The sequence below is a fragment of the Hylobates moloch genome, unplaced genomic scaffold (assembly GCF_009828535.3).
Source record: "Hylobates moloch isolate HMO894 unplaced genomic scaffold, HMol_V3 SCAFFOLD_6, whole genome shotgun sequence".
Lineage (NCBI taxonomy): Eukaryota > Metazoa > Chordata > Mammalia > Primates > Hylobatidae > Hylobates > Hylobates moloch.
The window spans coordinates 72215466-72224548 of record NW_026652281.1 but is presented as its reverse complement, the minus strand read 5'-3'; the positions used below and the strand labels follow the sequence as shown (position 1 = coordinate 72224548).

At 42.5% G+C, this 9083-nt stretch overlaps 1 long non-coding RNA gene across 1 annotated transcript; it reads right to left on the bottom strand.

Moving 5' to 3' along the window:
- Positions 1 to 4584: 4584 nt before the first annotated feature.
- Positions 4585 to 8334, bottom strand: LOC131383725 (uncharacterized). The gene is made up of 3 exons (XR_009213964.1): positions 8235 to 8334; positions 7394 to 7452; positions 4585 to 4656 (listed from the first exon to the last, which is right to left on the bottom strand). It is a non-coding gene; the product is annotated as an uncharacterized LOC131383725 (long non-coding RNA).
- Positions 8335 to 9083: the final 749 nt, after the last annotated feature.

Sequence of the window (9083 nt, the reverse complement as noted above, 5' to 3'; positions counted from 1 at the left end):
CTCACGGGTTGCTGAGCTTTGCAAAATCAGGTCACTAGTAAAACTGAACACACACGAGGGCAAGATGTACACACACCCAAAAATTATCTCTAGGCAGAAAAATGCGGACAGCACCACTGGACATTCAGAAGGCTTTTTCTCACCTCAGCAGGCTGGGGGAAAGGAGTATGCTGCCAAAAGGAAGGCCAAGGTGGCAGCCGTGACTGCTGGCTGGGGTCAAGATGGGATGGGAAAGAAGCAAAGTGGTGGTGATTTTCCCTTCTGGAAGTCCCCAAGACACAGACTATATTCTGGAAGGAGAGGAGTAACTATGGTTTGGAAATGAGGATTAATATTAACATTATTCAATAATTATTATTTAAAATATTTTAAAAGCTTGTAATTAGGTTGACTCATATGAAATTGATATTTGACCAACTCTCATATGACCAGACTCATATGAATTGATATTTGACCACTTCTGACCTGGGCAATTTCATAAAGCACAGTTTCACAGGGGGAAACCTAACGTATGCCAGACATTGTGCTAGGCAGTTAACACATAATCATTTTATTCAATACCCATCCAGCCCTCTGTATTAGTCCATTTTCATACTGCTGATAAAGACATACCCGAGACTGGGAAATTTACAAAAGAAAGAGATTTAATGAACTCATAGTTCCACATGGCTGGAGGCCTCACAATCATGGTGGAAGGTGAAAGGCACATCTCACATGGTGGCAGATAAGAGAAGAGAACTTATGCAGGGAAACTACCCTTTATAAAACCATAAGATCTCATGAGACTTATTCACTATCACAAGAATAGCACAGGAAAGACCTACCTCCATGATTCAATTACCTTTAACCGGGTCCCTCCCAGAACATGTGGGAACTGTGAGAGCTACAATTTCAGATGAGATTTGGGTGGAGACACAGCCAAGCCATATCACCCTCCAAGGCAGATTCCATTACTATTTCCATTTAACAGAGGAAGAGACTAAGGTTAAATTATTTGCCTGACCTCAGTGTGGTGGCACATGCCTATAAACCCAGCTACTCAGGAGGCTGAGGCAGGAGGATTACTTCAGCCTAGGAGGTCAAGGCTGCAGTGAGCCATGATGACACTACGGCATTCCAGCCTCTAAAATAAAAATTAAAAATAAATTAAAACAAATTATTTGCCCAGCCGGGGCAGTGGCTCATGCCTGTAATCCCAACACTTTGGAAGGCCAACATGGGCGGATCATGAGGTCAGAAGATTGAGACCATCCTAGCCAACATGGTGAAACCCCGTCTCTACTAAAAATACAAAAAAATTAGCTGGCTGTGGTGGTGCGTGCCTGTAGTCCCAGCAACTTGGGAGACTGAGACAGCAGAATCGCTTGAACCCAGGAGGCAGAGGTTGCAGTGAGCTGAGATCACGCCACTGCACTCCAGCCTGGCGACGGAGCAAGACTGTCTCAAAAAAAAAAAAAAAATTATTTGCCCAATGTCACATGGCTAATAAATTACAGACCTAAGATATAACCCAGAGGGTGAGAATCTGGGGCCCAGACCCTTCACTACAGGGCTCTGGCTGCTCAGCGTGGGTTCCAAGGATCAACAGCAGCAAGCCTTTCCTGGGAGCTTGTTTGAAATGCAAAGTCTTATTTGTACATCCATGATCACAGCAGCATTATTCACAATAACCAAAAGATGGAAACAACCCAAATGTCTGCTGACTGAAGAATGGATAAAATGTAGTATATACAATAGTATATTATCCAGTCTTAAAAAGAAAATACTGACATATACAACAATGTGGATGCACCTTGAGGACATTGTGCTAGGTAAAATAAGCCAGCCACAAAAAGACAAGTACTGTGTGATTCCACTTATATGAGGTCCCTAGAGTAGTCAAATTCATAGAGACAAGTAGAATAGAGGTTGCCGGGAGTCGGGGAGAGGGAAGAATGGGGAGTTGTTTAATGGGTAGAGTTTCAGCTGAAGATGAAAACAGTTCTGGAGATTGGTTATACAACAATGTGATATACTTAATGCCACAAAACTGTACACTTAAAAACAGTTAAAATGGTATGCTTTGTATTATGTATATTTAATCACAATAAAAATAATTTCAGGCTGGGCATGATGGCTCACGCCTGTAATCCCAGCACTTTGGGAGGCCGAGGCAGGCGAATCGCCTGAGGTCAGGAGTTTGAGACCAGCCTGGCCAACATAGTGAAACCCCATCTCTACTAAAAATACAAAAATTAGCCAGGCGTGGTGGCATGCGCCTGTAATCCCAGCTACTCAGGAGGCTGAGGCACAAGAATCACTTGAACTCAGGAGGTGGAGGCTGCAGTGAGTCAAGATTGCTCCACTGCACTCCTGCCTGGGTGACAGAGCAAGACTCTGTCTCAAAAATAAATAAATAAATAAATAAATAAGTTCAAAAAAGTCAGAGTCTCAGGACATGCCAAGTTTTTTTTCTTTTTTTTTTTTTTTAGAGACAGGGTCTTGCTCTATTGCCCAGGCTAGAGTACATAGAGCGCAATGGTGCAATCATGGCTCACTATAGCCTCAAGCTCCTGGGCTCAAGAGATCCTCCTGTCTCAGCCTTCTGAGTAGCTAAAACTACAGGTGCATGCCACCATGCCCAGCTAATTTTTTTAGTTTTTTAGAAATGGAGGTCTCACTTTGTTGCCCAGGCTGGTCTTGAACTCCCGGCCCCAAGTGATCCTCCTGCCTTGGCCTCCCAAAGTGCTAGGATTACAAGTGTAAGCCACTGTACCCAGCCAAGACTTGCCTTTATAATAAGATCCTCGGGTATCCTGTGCACAATTAACACTTGAGGAGCATTACCACTGACTAGACCATCCAGCCACTCAGGTGCAATGAAGCACTTATAGGGATGGCCATCTACAGGGAAGTGTATAGGGTAGCATAAATGCAGAAAACTAGGGGCAGCAGCTCTGAACACAGCTTCCCCTTTGCAGCTGTGCTCCATGCTTAGGATGCAATTGCACTCCACCCTTCTCCCTTTTCCGGCCTGCACCAGGAAGTGCTCATAACTAATGGAGTCTTGGCATGCCAGCAATGAGCTGGGACAACAGGGCTTGCTTCCCCCACCATGTTTAGCTTGGCTGCTTGGAGCCCCTTGGCTGCCAACTGAAGTCACCGTAGTGCCTCTGAGCTCTGCTACAGATGAAATTAATTCCTCCAGAGCTGAGGGAGCCTGAGCAGGCAGAGGAGCGAGTGCTGGGCTGGTGGAGCAAACTGCTTTGGCAGCAGCTGTTCCATTTGGGGAACTAATGAGACTCGAGGAAAAACCTACGGAGGGATGCCAAGTGCTTGTTTGCTTGTGGAGCTGATATAGCCTTGGCCAAATTGGACAACGATGCAAAAATGCCTATCTTTTTTTTTTCTGTTCAATTTTGTGGCTCCGTCTTGCATTTCAGAAGAAGGATTAAAACCGTGTCTGTCGCCAGGCTACCCCTCAGTTCCACAAAGATTCAGAGAAGACAGGCACCTTACAATGCAGGTATTCCAAAAGATCATTGTCTGGATTTCCTACTGACTCATTCAGCACCAAGCCGCGACCTCACCTCCTAAATGTTTTTTTCAAAATTGTTTGGTTCTCTGCTGCTTTTTGTAGCCAATGCATATCTCTTTGCAGCAGATATAACGTTTTAAACGCCGCAAACCCAGGTGAGAAAAATATAATCTCTTTTACTTCCTTATAACTGAATTTTATTATTTTCCAGGGCCCCCACACTATGTGGCTGCAGTAAACCTAATCCTGTTCAATTGAGGATAAACTCAGACAATTCAGGAAGAACTCAGCAAATTCAAGGTTTCATTGGTTATTTCATGGTCTACTTCCTTCTGCCTTCTCCTTCCAGTTGCATCGAATTTCTGGGAGGTGTTCATAGCATCATGGCATTGGTGGGGGGCACTCTTTGGCCCTTCGTTATCCCTTTGGTAGCCACCGAGAAGTAGCTTCTCTTCAATCAATGCCGTTACTCTTCATTGACTTCGTGGGGACTTAATGCTTTCTGGTCTCACTAGTCAGTGATGGCCATTTTCCCTCATTTCCCCTACAAGGCTCTCACCACCCCCACCATGCTAACCTTGGCCACAGAAGCATGTTCTGTTCTCCTAGGAGACACTGGGGATGTTGATGATGCAGTGAGCCTGCCCCTGACCAGTCTGCCCAGACAACACTCACAGCCACCTCTTATCTATCATTTCAAGCTGAGCTGAGTAGAAGCCTCTCTGAAAGGCCTGACAGCTGAGACACAAGTCCCCAATGCTCTTGACCTCCCAACCTCACTAGAGTTTACTTATGCAACCTCTCCCCCACTTGAGAGTCAGGTGAGGGAACAAGAGCCAAAGCCCTTTCTAAAATAGACTTGTGGCAGATTGGATTTCCCAAAGATGGGGGCAATAATGTCTCTTGTTCAACTTGCTCTTCTTATAATGTAACCTTGGTACTCCAACCATGGAGTAGTGAAGTCTGTATCTCCTTTTGTTTTAGTCCATTTTCTGTTGCATATAACAGAATACCTTAAACTGGGAAATTTATAAAGAAAAGAAATTCATTTCTTACAGTTCTGGAGGCTGAGAAGTCCAAGGTCAAGGGGGGTGCATCTGGTGAGGGCCTTCTTGCTGGTGGGGACTCTCTGCAGAGTTCTGAGGAAGGCACCACATGGGAAGGGGGCTGAGTATGCTAGCTCAGGTGTCTCTTCTCTTATAAAGTTAGCAATGCCACTCCCATAATAACCCATTAATTCATTAACCCATCAATCCATGAATGGCTTAATCTATTCATGAGGGCAGAGCATCCATGGTCCAATCACCTCTTTTAAAGGCTCCACTTTTCAATAGTGCCACTTTGGGGATTTAAGTTTCAACATAAGTTTTGGAGTGGATAAACATTCAAACCACAGCACCTTCCCTTGAACCTGAGCAGAACATTATGACTGCCTCCATCAATAGAGGACGGTGGAAGAGATACTATCTGACTACCAAAGTTAGATCATTTTAAAGCTATGCATTTCTATCCTCCTCTCTTGGGATACTTGCTCTTAGAACCCAAATCCCATGCTGCAAAAAAGTCCAAGTAGCCAAGGAAAGACTTGTGGAGAGGACTGAGATCCCTGGCCATAGATCCAGCTGAGTTTCCCAACAGCCAGCACCAACTTACCAGCCATATGAATGAGCCATCCTGAAAACAAATCTCCGAACCACCTCCCAACCCCCACCCCATCAAGCCATCCCAGCTGATGTCACTGGAGCAGAGAAGGCCCTGCCCAAATTGCAGAACAGTGAGCAAAATCAATAAGAATCGTTATTTTAAGCCACTAAGTTTTGGGGTGGTTTTTATGCAGCAATAAATAACTGATTCCATACTTATCCACACCTCGTTCTCTTACATCTCCCTGTTTCTGTCTCTTCCCAGGGAGATGTTATCATTTCTGTAGTGATGAAATTGCCTCTTCATCTACCCTTTCCAAGTTTTTTATTATGATATAAACCATACACCCTAAGCTCTTTAGGACTTAAGCTTTCGAAACCATTTTTAAAAACTGGCTTTTATAAAGCAAAATCCTTGGTTTTCAAAATTATTGTCAGGTGCCAAGCATTTCAAAAACCTGTTTTGAAACTCAAAAGCTGAGCATTGGCTTTTTTTTTTTTCTTCCTCTATGCATTCCTGCCATAACAGCCATCCCCGGATGGTGATGAGTATGGAATACTGCAGTCTCAGGTGGGAGGGAGAATGATATACGAAATTTCCAGAAGTGGTGGGATGCACTGGGTAATATAATACTATCATACTATTTTTACCCAAGCAGATACAAATCTCCAGTGTGCAAGGTTATCCTGTTCCTTTATTTTCTTTAAATCAACTTCAATCCAACTCTGGGTGGCCATCCACTGTCCTGGTGGAAAAGGAGACTTCAGCGATAATCAGAACACCTTTTCTGAGCACCACCCCCTACCCACAAGGGGTGAACAAAAGTTCTCAGGTCTTAGCCCTATCCTTTCAAGGCAATACTCATAGGCTGTGCCCCATGTAGTCTCTGCTGAAATGCACATTGTTCAAGCCAGTCAGCAAAGTTTTTTTTGTAAAGGGTTAGATAGTCAATATTTTCAACTTTGCTGGCCATACAGTCTCTGCTGCAACTAGTCAGTTCTGCTGTTGTATTGCAAAAGCAGCCACAGGCAAATCCATAAATAAATGATCTTGTCTGTGTTGCAATAAACTTTATTTACACAAACAAGTGGCAGCCATAGTTTGCTGACTCTGAGTCTAAGCCCACACAAGTCCCTTGAACTCCTGTGTTTCTCTGATTATGCCCCCAGGGAGAGGCATCAAAAGATTTTCTTTTGAAACAGTATCTGTCACTCAGGCTGGAGTGCAATGGTGGGATCATGGGATATCCAATGAGGCTTCATTGGAGCTTATACTTGGGCATTAAGGGAGGCAGCGCAAGAGAGAGAGGGAATTCCTTAAACCGATTCCCCGAAAAGAGTGGGTAGGGCTTTTTTATTAGGCAAAACATGGGAGGGTATGCAGGCTGTACTGGGCAAGGCATGTGAAGGGTAGGGTATGCAGTTCAGTATATCAGGTTGCAATGGCTGTTTGGAGTCATGGGTCACCTGGTGGTCTGGCCAGCATCAACAAGGCTATAAATCAATTGTCCAGCATTCTTTCCCAAGGTGGGATACTCTGCAACCTTGGTTATCTCCTAGAGCCAGTTCCTGGAATTTTTAGCATTGAGGAACTGGTGTGGGTTTGCGATCAGTAAGAATGCATGAAAGAATGCTCTAGAGCTTGTGAGCTGAACAAACTCCATCTCTACTGTGTCTTATTCCCTGCTGAGAGAATTTATTCTCCCTCTTCTTAAGGAGAAAGGGCAATTGTTTCATCTTTTGGAGCTACTTCCTGCTGGCCAGGGTCATTGTTTCTGCCTAATTTATGAAGTCATAAAAACCTCTTGATTTAGTGTTTTATAGGAGCTTGGCTCCTCCTGGGATGGTAGAGGTTGGAATCCTTGCACCACTATGAGTTTGACATGAACTGTTGAAGCCTGGAAGACAAACTTTAACCATCTGCACCCCTGTTGAATATAACAGATAATTATTTTAAAAATCAAATAGCACACAGTAATAATTAATAAAATGCTTAAGCTCAGTTTAACAATGCTTATAAGAAGGGATTGAACGCCATTTGAAATTTAAGTTAGTAGGCTGGAAAACTAGTCTCCTGTTGTCTGAAATATAGAGCAAACAGACTTTTAATAGAGGCATTTCTATGGAAACAGAAGAAAAACAAGCATTAATGGTGGGCATAATCTATCCAGATGTTAGATTCAAAGCATCTTTAGTTACAGAGAAAGGCAGTGGCAATCTGACATGTTCTCACCTCTATCATAAAGAATAAGCTTTAGCTTGCAGGCAATCAGGAAAAAGACAGTAGAAACCCTATTAAGTCAGGAAAATGAAAGAAAAATTTGAAAACATTAGTTTGGAGACTCGTAGGCCAGAAAGGACTTAAGATTCAATCCAAATAGCAGCAAATAATTTTTCAACTCAAAAACAATGAACAAGAATCTAACAGCAGGTATATTATAAGCTTTCTCTATCCAGTCTTTCATTTTTATCAACGGCAAATCACAGCAGGACCAATTTGCAAAGCAAGTTTTGATCTTGTTATACTTGGCCTGATTATTTGCATAAAGTGCACAAAAATAATTATTTCCCATAGAGGCTGTCTTCTAAATTGGCTTTCCTAGAACTTTTTCCATAAGGAATATCAGATTTGACTTTTTAAAGCCTCAAACCCAGTCACACATTTATCTGTGCCTGCAAATACTTATATGAGTTGGGTGAATTCTTCTCTTCTGGAGGTCCCAAGATAAATGGGGGCTTCTGGGCCTGTTAGAAAGTGATGTTCTTGCCTGGCATGGTGGCTCACACCTGTAATCCCAGCACTTTGGGAGGCCGAGGCAGGCAAATCACCTGAGGTTAGGAGTTTGAGACCAGCCTGGTCAACATGGTGAAACGTCATCTCTACTGAAAATACAAAAATTAGCTAGGTGTGGTGGCAGGCACCTGTAGTCTCAGCTACTCGGGAGGCTGAGGCAGGAGAATCCTTTGAACCCAGGAGGCAGAGGTTGCACTGAGCCAAGATCATGCCACTGCACTCCAGCCTGGGTGACAGTGAGACACTATCTCCAAAAAAAAAAGTGATGTTCTTTACTTACCACAGTTAGGAACCCTATACAGGGACTATGTAGACGAAGTATGAGACCAGTTCTTCCAAGGAGATTTATCAGTCTATAAGTCAACTTTGATTCCCTAAAGCAGTCTGCTTATATGTGAAAGCATGTCATTTCAATGAAAGCCTTGGTAAAATAACCAATATCTCCAAGTGTGTCCTATTATAAAAGAAAACAGATTCTTATTGCACTTACACAAATAACTATGTTGCCATAAGTTAAGAATACTCACAAATAGTTTTCAAATTCTATTTGAAAATAGAGAAATCAGGCAGAGAAAATTTGTTCACAGGAGCGTACTTTACTCAATTGTTAAAACCTGTAAAGTAGCTCAAAAAAAAAAAAAAGTGTTCTTGACTCTGAAAAACAAAACAAAAAGGACCAGCAACGTTTCAAGCAAAATCTTTTATTAGTTTGGTCCGTGCAATTAACTTCTGGTCTGCTCAATATTTATGAACACGTTACCTCCCCAAGAGAGTCTTGGAAATTTTTACCTCTATTCTAATGACTCAGTCCTCAAAGTTATCAGAGACCTGAATTCAAGAGTACCTGTCAGAGTCCTCTAGCTGATTATAAACTGTCTTTTGAATAAGATCAAAACAAGATGATTGTCTGTAGAGGACAAAAGTCTTAGGGCAGCCACAGTTAAAGACACAATTGACAAGGAAATCTAGTCATCTCTGTGGCACACGGTAATTTAACATAATAATCATAATTATTAACAACATAATACTGAGATATATTAGAATTACAGGAATTTTATATAATTTTGTGATACATACAAATAACATATAAATATAACCCAAAGAAAGTTAAACACCATTTTATATTTGA